Source organism: Sminthopsis crassicaudata, chromosome 2, assembly GCF_048593235.1.
Source record: "Sminthopsis crassicaudata isolate SCR6 chromosome 2, ASM4859323v1, whole genome shotgun sequence".
Taxonomy (NCBI): Eukaryota; Metazoa; Chordata; class Mammalia; order Dasyuromorphia; family Dasyuridae; genus Sminthopsis; species Sminthopsis crassicaudata.
The window spans coordinates 54134594-54147486 of record NC_133618.1 but is presented as its reverse complement, the minus strand read 5'-3'; positions in this window follow the sequence as shown (position 1 = coordinate 54147486).

Below are 12893 nucleotides of genomic sequence, written 5' to 3'. Positions count from 1 at the left end.
CTATAATCTACCCAGCAGTGGTTGTGTCTAAAAGGAAGCTCTATGAAGATGTCATTAGGAATGAAATGACTTGTAGTACTGGAATAATGAATAGCCTTGATCATATATGTTCTCTCTATACATGTACCTCATTGATATTATTTTTCTTATTTTTTTCACAGATGTATACACATGCACATATACATATGTGTGTGTATGTGTTAGTGGGATAGTGTGTCTTGAGTTTATTGTGTTTTGAGAAAGGGTGTTTTTTGTCTGTTTTTGTTTTTAATGAGGCAATCAGAGTTAAGTATCTTTCTCACGATCATGGGGGGGGGCAGAGTATTTTGAAGCAACCCTTCTTACTATACCATTTTGGTGAATGCCTTCTCAGAGCTTGTTGTGGATTATTATTGATTATTAATGGAAATTACATTGGGGAGGGCTCAGGAATAATCATTTTAAAAGCAGCCAGCCACAGGATATTCCAGAACTTGAGGTCACAGCTGCTTTTTGGAGATCCACTTGCAAGTAAGGGGTACACTTTTGCAAGAATACTCCAGAAAGGAACATAGAGCAAGGGAAAAGAGATAAGTTGGCAAAGGTCACATGGTAATTAATGACAAAATAAGGGCAGGAACTCAGGTCTTGTGAGCCAGTGCTTCTTCCATTACACCATATTGTCTCCCAGCCAGTAGTTCAGACAATATTTCTCTTTGACCTTCGGACTCATTTCCAGGCAGAGATATCTCTAATAATTTCCTAGGATACTCTCTAGCTGAGGGGAACATTTTCAGAATGACTAAGAGAGCCATAATCTGGTGAGGAACATGACTAATCTTTGTGACTTTTTTATTGCTTCAAATATTTTTATTTTACTAGAGTGAAAGTAGATAAGCCAGCCCAGTAGAGAAACGGCCTCAGATACCACAGAGAAGTATGTCCTTCCCAACCACATCAGCATCTGTGGTATTTGCTACATGTTTCTCAATTACATTAAAAGAGCTTTTAGCCAGGTTCTAAAGGCTCATTTGGCCTGGAGTTGATTGCTATAAAAACAAAACCCCATGTAGCCAGAGACCACGAAGGGTTATCCAGCAGTTAACTGGGGTGAAAATATGTCCTGATGGAAACTGTTCATCACTCGGGAGCCCAGTGGTGCAGGCACTCAGAACATGTGACATGCCCTCATTCTGTAAGCTAACTTTAGTTCTCCAGTCAGCATGAAGGGACTTGGTTAATCAAGGACTTAAATGGTCAAAACCATGTCTGTTTTTCTGAAAGAAAATCCTAACACAGGGACAGAGAGGAGAGATGGGTTGCTTCTTGTTAGACTGAAAATTCAAAGTTCAGAGGAATTTGGAACATGAGATTTTCGAGGTGGTAGAAATCATAGAAGAAAGAACATAAAATGTTGGATCTGGCAAAAAAATTGGCAGGAGAATTTTAGAACGTCAGTGTCTAGTGTTGGAAGGAACCTTCAAGGATCTGTTTGTGCAAGACTTTTTCCTCTTTGGTGGAGAAGAAATGGAATATTGAACCATGTTGGAATGGATTCAATTGAGTGTCATCATTTGTAAAATAATGGGACAGGGTTAGATGAGCTCTGGAGCAAGATTTGTCCTAAATCATGCATCTAGTGAACAAAGTAAGATTAAAACTCAAACCTTTTGACTCCTAGTTTCTTCTATCATTGCATACCACCAAAGAACTTTTGAGTTGGAAGATCAATGGGGATTTTTTTTTAATAAATGGAGAAACTCCCAGAGTGGAATCGTGACTTGACTGAACCATGACTTTTAAACATTTAACAAGATGATGCTAGAGGACTCTGGGTCATAGACCCATAAAGCTGATACACCATCTTCCAAAGCTCTAAATTAATTAATACCTAAATTAATTAAATTAATCATGCTCATCAGTAATGAAAACTGCAAAACTGATATTTGGGTGTTGACCCACCACAAAGAGATCATAATAAGAGTGCCATGTTGCTTTGATGGACATGCTAGAAGTGGTGATCTCTTGATTTGAAGAATCAAATGCTGTCCTCAGTATAACACTGATTTGGAAGAGAGGTGTTTCTTTATTAGATTTTCTAGATTTCTTTACTAGAAGGAGTTGCTCTGCAATATAGTCATAAGGAATTGTCAAAGCATCAAAAAGTTAATGGACTTTCCTGGGATCACAAAGCCATTTGGACCCAGTTCTTCCTGATTCTGAGTTAGGATTCTTTATCCATCGATTCATTTGCCACTCTTCAGTCATGTCTGACTCTTCATGACCCCATTTGGGGTTTTCTTGGTAGAGATATTGGAGCGATTTGTTATTTCCTTCTCCGGTGCATTTGACAGGAAAGAAATTGAGGCAAACAGGATTAAATCACTTGCCCAGTGTCACACAGCTAATGATTGTCTAAGATCAGGTTTAAACTCACAAAGATGATTTTTCCTGACATCAGGTCTGGTATTCTCTTACCACTGTTTAAATGGTAAAACAAATGACATAGAGATATTTTCCTTTTCCTTCTTTAGGAAGCACATTTCCCAGTTAAGTAACCCAGTACATTTCTTTTTTCAACTAATTTAACAGAGGAGAAAACTGTGGCAAATAGGCAAATGACTTGCCTAGAGTCACATAGCCAGGAAGCTATGAACTGATGAAGATGAGTTATCCTGATTCCAAACTACTGCTCTATCAACTATGATGCCATGTAGACTTCCATAAGTCCTCTGTTTTCGCCTCCCAAACCATCTTTCCCTTTCTCTAAAAGAAAAAAATCCCAAGTCCAAGACCTTGCCCAAGATACAGCCAGGTCCAAAAGCTATTTGTGTGATGGCAAAATCTAAGGTGAAATCAGAATGCTTGAAGGAAGACTATTCAGGCTATTATTGTAATTTCCTAAGACCCTCTGAAGTCCATTTGCATAATTCTTTTAAGGGAAAGGAAAAAAGCATTTATTAAGTGCCTAATATGTGACAACCCTATAAAGTAAGTACTATTATTATTCCCATTTTACAGTTGAGGAAATTGAGACAGACAAAAGTTAAATGACTGATCTGTTGCCCAGCCCAAATATCTGAGGCTGGATTTTAACTCAGACACTTCTGACTCCAGATTTATCACAGTCCATGGTAGTACTCTCTCTTAAATATCACATCTATATGTAGATTAAGGAGATTTTTACAAAGGAAACTATTGAATAGCTTTCCTTACCCAGGACTTCCTGGAGATAATTCATGTTTTTAAAAAATTTACGGTGTTTAGTCCTTATATCATGTAAATCACAGTTTTTACCATGGAATTGCATACTTTCTGTCACTAATGGAAACTATATTTTATACTCTATTTTGTGTTTGGAGTTGAGGGATTTAACTATATTCTGTAGTTTAATTATGTTTATCACATGTTTCCTATGATCTATTTAGTACTAAATTTCTGGTGTGAAATCTGTTTTCTTTTCTAAATTTCATCATATCATTCTTATACATGATTATTATTGTTATTCTTTCCATTAAGAACAGAATCTTCTCCTCAAGGGCAAGCAAGGTTGTTATGAAAAAAGTCCTTGTCAGGGTTTGGCTTTTAATGTTCAATTGTTTCAATCCTATCTTGTTTGATATTTTCTTCTTCAACTAATTTTACAGATGAAGAAAACTGAGGGCAAACAGATTTAAATGACTTCCCCAGAAGAGACATATGTAAAACATGTCTGAGCTCAGATTTTAACTCAGGAAGATAAGTGTTCCAGATTCCAAGCCCAGTGCTCTATGCACTATGGCACCACAAGACTATTCTTTTTTTCCTTTCTAATCTCTTTACACTTTACTTTCTGTTATCCAATGATACTGTTGCTACTTAGCCTTAATCACTGAATGGGTGTTGCCTCAGTCAAACAGACGGGTTGAAGATCTTAGCTTAAAAAGGCAAGGCTAACCATTCTATTCAGGGCCATCTCCAGTTATCCTGATCTCTATCTGGCCATTGGACCCAGATGGTTCTGAAGGGGAAAGTGAGGCAGGGGACCTTGCACAGCCCTCTCTTCCATGGTGTCACCCCCCCCCCCCTAATGTCATGTCCTCTTTGACAGTGAACAACAAATAAACAACAATTACTCTTTACACATGGCACTTCATCTTCTGACTCAGGGCATTCTCTCTGGCTGTCCCCCATGGTTGAAATGGTCTCCCTCCTCATCTATGTTTGCTGGTCTACCTGACTTCCTCCAAATTACAGCTAAAATGCCACCTTCTATAGGAAGCCCTTCCTGATCTTCCTTAATGCTTGAGTCTTACCTCTGAGAGTAAATCCTATTGTTCCTGTTAATAACTTATTTGTAATTATTTCTATGTTGTCTCTCCCATTAAACCATGAGCTTCTTAAGATCAGGGACTGTTTTTGCTTTTCTTTATACTCAGGGCTTAGCACATTGTCTGGCACATAGTAGGTACTTAAAGACTTGTTGAGGATTTAGCTTCACTTAAGATGTAAAAAAAGATACTCTTTTAATTAAGTATGATAATTATTCAACTATATATTTATTAATATTTATTAAACATTTTCTACATGAAAGATAATATATTTAGTTCTGGAGATATAGAGATAGATATATAGCTGACCCTGACCTCAAGGAATTTACAATTTAATAATTAATAATTTAATATGTATATAGTAGAAGGAAGAGGAAGAAAAGTCTTTTTTTCTTTTTACATATCTTGGGGATGGCAGACTAGATTATTAAAAAACAGCTCAGCTAAAGGAGCCAGGAAGATTCTTATGATACCTTAAGCAAGGTCGTACATATATGGAGTTAGTAGCAGAGGGACTCATATCTCCTCACTCAAAAAGCAGCATCCTTTCCTTTATGTTGATAGAGTTATAGAGATGAAACACCTGGAGAGTCTGCATTATTTGCTTGTCATCTGAGTATCCTGGAGCCATCCAGATCTAGACAAGGTCTGTGTTTATCTATTCATTTTTGTTACTAAATGTTATCCTGAGAATAGAGATACCACAAACCAAAATGATTTTAAATAGATCATACACTAACTCAAGCTTAATTGTTTATTTCAGGAGGGTGAATGGAAAGTTGTAAAAAATTTCCAGGGTAAGAAACTTAAAAATTTAGTAAAATAAATTAGACAAACCAGGGATCTGCTGTTTCCTTACAAAACCAGGCAGTTTTTTTCACTTAATAACCTATCTCTGAGGTAAAGAATATATCTAGTTTGTTAGTCCCTGAGGAAAGAATAACAAAAATAATCATGTGAAAAAATGACATGGTAAAATTTACAAAAGAAAACAGGTCTCATACCAGAAATTTAATACTAAATATTTTCACAGGGAATATATAATATGCATGAATGCACACACAAATACATGTATATATGATACACAAACATGTACATAGCATACATATTGTGTATATATGTACATATATATGCATATATGTGCATATATGCATGTATATATATATATATATGTATATGACTATGTAGAAATAACTGACCCTTGCCATCATAGAAAAGCTTTTCTTCTTGGTCAATTCAGAATCTAAATTTCATAAAACATGCAGCAGAGTGGCTTGGGACAATCTTAGTGTTCCCTATCAGTACTGAGTTTCACAAAGGGAAATAGTAAAATCTGAAGGGCTCTTACACATGAATCTTCTCCAGTTAGTCATTTTATTTATTTATTTTTTTTATTCTCCAGTTTCTTCCAGCTATTTTTCCAGGAGTTCTTTAAAAACAACAAAACAGCAAACCTAAGATAAATCAGTTGAATTACTCATTTATTTCAATTTGTGACTTCATTTGGCAGAAATACTGGAGCAATTTAGCATTTCCTTCTCCAGCTCATCTTACCAATGAGGAAACTGAGGCAAATAAAGTTAAATGCCTTACCTAGGGTCATACAGCTAGTATGTGAGGCCAGATCAAATTCACAAAGATAAGTCTTTTTTACTTCAGGCTCAGGACTCTATTCATTTTATCACCTAGGTGTCCCCAAAATGACTTAGACTCTGCCTTTATAACCTCACAGAAAATGCCCACAGAAAAGTTTTCCTCTAGGGCAATCAAGGAGCTAATTTCTGTACTGTCCCTACTTCCCTAATCCCCCAAATCAGGATGCCTTTTTTTCTTTAGATGTCTCTGTTTGCTGTTCCTTTAATTTTTCTTTTTATTATGGCATTTTCTTTTTTCCAGATGCATGCAAACATAGTTTTCTTCATTCACCTTTGCAAAACTTGGTTTTCCAATTTTTTCTCCCTCTCTTCTTACTACTTGTCACCAAGACAATAAGCAATCTGATATAGGTTAAATATTTACAATCTCCATATTCATCATGTTGTGCAAGAAAAAAATCAAACCAAAAGTGAAAAAAAAATGAGAAAGGGAAAAAAAGATAAGCAAACAAACAACAGCAACAAAAGGTGAAAATATTATGCTTTGATTCACATCATTTCCATAGTTTTCTCTCCTTGGATGCAGATGGCACTTTCTATGATGCCTTTTGAAAGAAGTGCCTGTGTATAGAACTATAAATTAATGCAATACTTTTGGAGAAAACTATAGCTTTATGTCCAAAGAATTATAAAACTATGTGTAGCCTTTGACCCATAAATACTGCTATTAGGTTTGTTTTCCAAAGGAATCAGGAAGAAAGGAAAAGAACATGTATGTTATAAAAATGTGTATAGCAGCTCTTTTTGTAGTAGTAAAAAACTGGAAATGGAGGAATTGCCTGTCAACTGGAAAACAGCTGAACAATTTGTGGTATGTAATTATGATGGAATACTGCTATGTTGTAAGATATGAGGAGCAGGATGATTTTGGAAAAAAGAAAGGGGGAGCCACAGTAGCCCTAGGGAACTTCTAAATTTAGTTCTCTATACCATTAATTTTCTAATTTTTGACAAAGATGCACTGGCTCCGGCAGACAGGTTTTATAACCCACCAGAAGGGCAGTGTCCAAATTGGGGTCCACAACGTAGGGCAAGGACTTTTGCTTATTCTGACAAGGACTTATTCTGAGCCCTTCAGAGGAGCTAGACTGGACCATTGCAATTTGGCGCCCGAACAGGGACAGACATGATCCTGATTCCAGTGGAAAAGCCTCCAATCCAGATCTCAGTCTCTCTGACCCAAAACCATGAGTAACAAGGAAACTTTGTTAAAGATTAAGTGAGCATTCTAATAGACAAATAAGGAACTTAACTTGTTAAGGGCTAAACCAGCAATCTCTTATAGTGAAATGGGGCAAACGCCTTCTTCAAGGAAAATGTTTAGAGAGCATCATCAAGGTTATGAAAAGCCAAAGATTGATTATAATTTTGGAGGAGATTACTGAACTTTTAAAAACTGTGAAGATCATATGTCCTTGTTTTTCTCTGGAAGAAGAATTGGATCCAGATGAATGGAAATTAGTAGGAAAACAATTAGGTGAACACTACAATTGCCTTTGTGACATTTTGCCCTTTGATTCCAGATTAAACTCAATTTCCAAAGATACATTTCATACCTACAAGTTAATCCAAATGGCTTTAAAAATGTTATTCTAAAGGAAGAGAAGAAGAAGCAAAATGGGGAAGTGTCAACTAAACTAGGTGAAAAGGATGAACCAGCTAACAATGAAGTTAAGTACAATTCTGAGCAACAGGAGCATTTCTCATCTCCTCCCTCAATTAACCCTTCAGGGGTGGAGCAAGAAGGAGGAGGGGAAGAGTCAGAAACACAAACAGAATTGCCTGTGAAGCAGCCTAAACCTATGAAAAGATTAGGAAAAGCATTGGTTAAAGCTAAGAGAGAAGGACAGGATATAAGTGATTTTATACATGCATATCCTGTGATTGAAGAGATTGATTCTGTAGGTCAAAAAAGAAGAAGATATGCACCTTTAGATTTGAATAAAATTAAAGATTTGAAAAAAGGTTGTACCCTTTATGGGGCTACATCAGCTTATGTTAAAATGTTACTAGATGGTTTGTCTTATGAAGTCCTAACCCCGAATGATTGGAAATCCATAGCAAGGACATGCCTAGAACCTGGAGAAAATTTGTTATGGCTTGCAGAGTTTCATGAATTATGTAAAATCCAAGTCAGATACAATTTGGATATAGGAGTTAACACAAAATTCACTTTTGAGCACTTAGCTGGTGAAGGTCGGTATGGAGAGAATTCAGAACAGATTAATTATACCATGACAATATATGAGCAAATTGCTAAGGCTGCAATAAAAGCTTGGGGTGTCCTCCCTGGACAGAAAGATCAGGGAGAGGTTTTCACTAAAATAGAACAAGGTCCCAAGGAACCTTTTGCAGATTTTGTGGGATGTTTGCAAACTGCTGTCAAAAGAACTATTGGAGAAAATGCAGCTGCAGAAATAATGACCAGACATCTGGTTAAGGAAAATGCCAATGAGATTTGCAAAAGAATTATATGGGGATTAGACAAAGATGCTCCTTTAGAAGAGATCATAAGACACTGTGCTACAGTGGGAACAAATGCTTTTTACACCCGGATGATGATGAACATGGAAAGACAGGGTCCCTCCTGGCAAGGGACTTCTAGAGAAACTCAGCGATGTTTTCAATGTGGAAAAATTGGACATCTAAGAGCTCAGTGTAGGTATGGAGATACAGTGAGAAGACAGGGTGAGAGAAGACCTAAAACCCCATGCCCAAAATGCAACAGAAGACTCCATTGGGCATCAGAGTGTAGAATAATTCAGGGATAACGAGATGAGGGGCCCAGGTCCAGGGCCCCAGGCAAAAAAGACTTGGGCCATGATGGCAGCTGATGTTACACCCAAAGAGCCTTTAGAAGGTCAGGACTCTGGTTTGATCAACCAGCAGAAAAGTAATCACATGGCAGAAAGGGATTACCTGATCAGTCAGCCGAAAGGCAATCAGATTGCAAAAATGGATTACACTTGGGGAGAATACAGGCCTTTTAAACCAACAGGGCTGAGTCCAGTGCAAACAACTCCAATGTAATTATCAGATGATGAGAAAAGATTTAGAAATCAGCAAATAGAAGGTAATTAGATAGGTTAACTGCCTGGGAGAGAGGGTTTGCTTGTATTTCTTCAGATGGAGAAGGAATCAGATGGGTGCCAATGAGTTGTATTTGCCTTGTCCATTGGAGAGAGACAGAAAAAGAGAAAGACCTCAAAACAAAGGAGAAAATCTAAGAAACATCTGACACTGAAAGAGCATGGCTAATAAGAAGACTGTTAAAGAACTTTAAAAACCAGCAGGAATCATTGGATTACCTAACACAAGATGAGACTAATGGACAATGGACTTGCGGACATTTATAAATTCTCAATTTATGATTATTTGATCATGTTATTTGTTATATATTTCTAGTATGTACAATGTAATTATGTTACTATGTGTTTATGTAATCTATGTAATTATGTGTAATGCCTCCCATATTAATGGATTTATGTTTCAAGGTCATGATCACCCTATGTTCTAAATCAAAAGAAAGGGGGAGATGTTAGGTTCTTACTAAGTTTTGAGATATTAGGTTTTTACTAAGTGCTAAGTCGGTACTTAACAATTTTCTAGTCCCGGCTTTGCCTGGGAGTTTGACTTGTGAATTCCTGGGGTAGAGCTTGCATGCTTAGGAGGAGCAAGTTCATTGGTTGAAGTAATTTTTCCCAGAAGCCCTTGCATTATCCCATGCCCATTCTCTGGGAGGATAAAAGAGGGCAGCTCTGGAGGAAAAGGGAGTCTCTGCTCTAGACCAGACTTGAGGCAGCTCTCTGTAGGAAGGGAAATCACTTCTCTGGACGAGAGTTGATGGGAACTGTCTGGAGACAATGGCTCTCTACAGGAAGAAGAATCTGTCCTAGAGATTTGAGTTGACACAACAGATCTCCTCCCAGAGAGCGATTGGCAGCTTCTGGAGACAACAGCACGTTACACCTCCTAAAACATCATGGTACAGGGATCATATCTTAACAAAGAATTCTCTTGTTCCCAATGCCTAAAAACATTCTGCATTCAATAGATATTTAATAAATATTTGTTGAATTGAACTATCTTTTGCCATTTTTTTTTATATCCCAGAGCTTAACACAATGCTTGGCAAGTGGTAGATGCTTAATGTTTAAGACAAAATACGCAAAGTGCCTTATAAATATTTTTTACTTTTTATTAAAACTTTTATGTTCAAAACATATGCATAGATAATTTTCAACATTTACCTTTGAAAAATTTTGTATTTCAAAATTTTCCCTCTTTTTTCTCACCCTCAGACCTTAGACAAGTAATCCAATATATGTTAAATATGTGCAATTTGTCTATAAATATTTCTATAATTATCATTCTGCACAAGAAAATCAAATCAAAAAGGAAAAAAAAATGAGAAAGAAAAGAATGCAAACAAGCAACAATAAAAAAAGTGAAAATACTGTGGTGTGATCCACACTCAGTCCACACTGATTTCTGGGAACTTGCATCTTATCTGGTCTGATAGGTATGAAGTTGTCTCAATTTGCAATTCCGTGATCAATAATGATTTAGATGATATTTTTGTATGACTATAAATGGTTTTAATTTCTTCCTCTGAAAATTTTCTATTCATATCCTTTGACCATTTATCAATTGGAGAATGGCTTGAATTCTTATAAATTTGAATCAATTATCTATATATTTTAGAAATTAGATCTTTATTAGAACTCTTGGATGTAAAATTTCTTCCCATTTTATTGCTTCCCTTCAAATCTTGTCTACATTTGTTTGTACAAAATCTTTTCAACTTAATATAATCAAAATTATCCATTTTGCATTCCATAATGTACTCTAGTTCTTCTTTGGCCACAATTTCTTTCCTTCTCCACAGATCTGAGAGGTAGACTATCCTTCATTCTTCTAATTTGTTTGTAGTATCACTATTTATGTCTAACTCATTTTGACCTTATCTTGGTATAAGATATTAGATGTGGGTCAATGCCTAGTTTCTGCTGTACTAATTTCCAATTTTTCCAACAATTTTTGTGATATAGTGAGTTATTATTCCACAATTTGGGGTTTGGGGGGTTATCAAACACTAGATTACTATAGTCATTGACTAATGTGTCTTGTGAATCTAACCTATTCCACTGAGCTACTATTCTATTTCTTAGCTAGTCCCAAATGGTTTTGATGACCGCTGCTTTATAATGTAATTTTAGGCCTGGTATGGCCTAGCTATTCTTTCATTTGCATTTTTCTTTAATTCCCTTGAAATTCTTGACCTTTTGTCCTTCCAGATGAATTTTGTTATTATTTTTTCTAGATCTGTAAAATAATTTGTTGGGAGTTTGATTGGTATATGCCTTACAAATCTTAAGGTGTTGTACCAATGTTTGATATCATTGTTACCCTAAAGGATAGTTTTTCTGGATGTGCTTAAAAAGTTTCCTATTGGGATCTTTGAGTGGAATCCCAACCTTGCTGTTGCCATTTCCCAATATTTCATGTCCACATTCCCCCTTATTCCAGACTCTGCTCTGTGTGTCTGTGCAGTATTGATTCCCTTCCCCCCAACACATATTATTCTGGTCTCATGAAAAAAAAAAAAAAGTTTCAGTTACAACCCTGGACTTCAGAATAGCAGCCTGAGAAGCAGAGCCAAACAAACCCCATTTCTAAAATTGTTCCTCCCAAGTTAGTAAGTAAGGAAGAGGTTTGGGCTTTTGTTTTTTGTTTTTTTTTTTTTTTAATTTTGGGGTGTTTCTCCCCTTCCCAGGCGGGAAGGAGCTTCCTTCTGGAAGTGTCTTGACATTGTTCTTTGTATTTCAAAAATTCCCTTCTCCCTGATGGCATTTGCAAAAGCTTCAGGATGCACATTGGAACTGGCCACTAGCAAGGGAGTGAATTAAGCAGGGGTGAATTTATGATCTTTCCTGGTATACATCAAACCCATGCACAAAAGCCCCTTCCTTCCCTCCTTTCTCTGACTCTTTTATATATGTTGTCCCCTCCTCCACCAACTCACAATAGGTTCAGCTAGTTACAATATGGCTCATTGGCAGATATTATTCCCACTGGGCTCACTGCTTTCTCTTGTGGTGATTGTCTGCTCCTGCCCCCCACACCTTGAATGAGCTCCCTCCTCATTCCCAGTTTTTGGAAATCCCCTAGAATCCTTCAAGTCTCAGTTCAAGCTTTACTTCAGGTAAATCATTCACTCTTCCCTGGGCCTTAGTTTTCTCCTGTATAAAGGGAGGGGCTGGATTAAATTTCTTCCAAGGTTTTTTCTAGTTCTCCATCAACCATTCTATGACTCATGTGACAAAGGAGAAAACTGAGGCTTTACAAAATTTCAAGATTTTGTCCAATGTCTTCTAGCTAATAAACTTCCCAGATGGGACTTGATCCTATATCTCCTGACCCTAGGTGTACTGCCTGTTGCCATCATAAAATTGCAATCTCTTAAATTCCAAAATCTTGAAAATTGTTAAGCCAGACCATTAGGATTTTTAACATCTATTTTTTAACATTATCAATCTCAGGGGCTGTCTTATTAAATTACTGTTCTGTGTATGTAAGTCTCATTTTCCCAACTTGATTTCAAGATGGTAGAATGATCTATAATGACTCAAGATTCAGTAGATGCACTTTTCCCTTTTGCTCTGATTTTTCTCTCCCAACATAATTCATGAAACAATGTGTATCAAAAATAGATAAACTAAAAAAATATTCAGTAGATGACTTTGGAGTCTTCCATCTTTGGCCAAGCTCTAAGCAAGGGCTTGCTTCAGTCACCTTCATGGTCTTTGGAACAAATTGCTCCCCTCCACCATTTTGCTAAGGAAAGTTTTCACATGCTTGAGGTAGACTAGCATGTCTTTAATTCATAGACAACTATGAAGTCTTTCAGTTGCAGTTACCTCTATTTGATTTAGTCCATCAGCGTTCC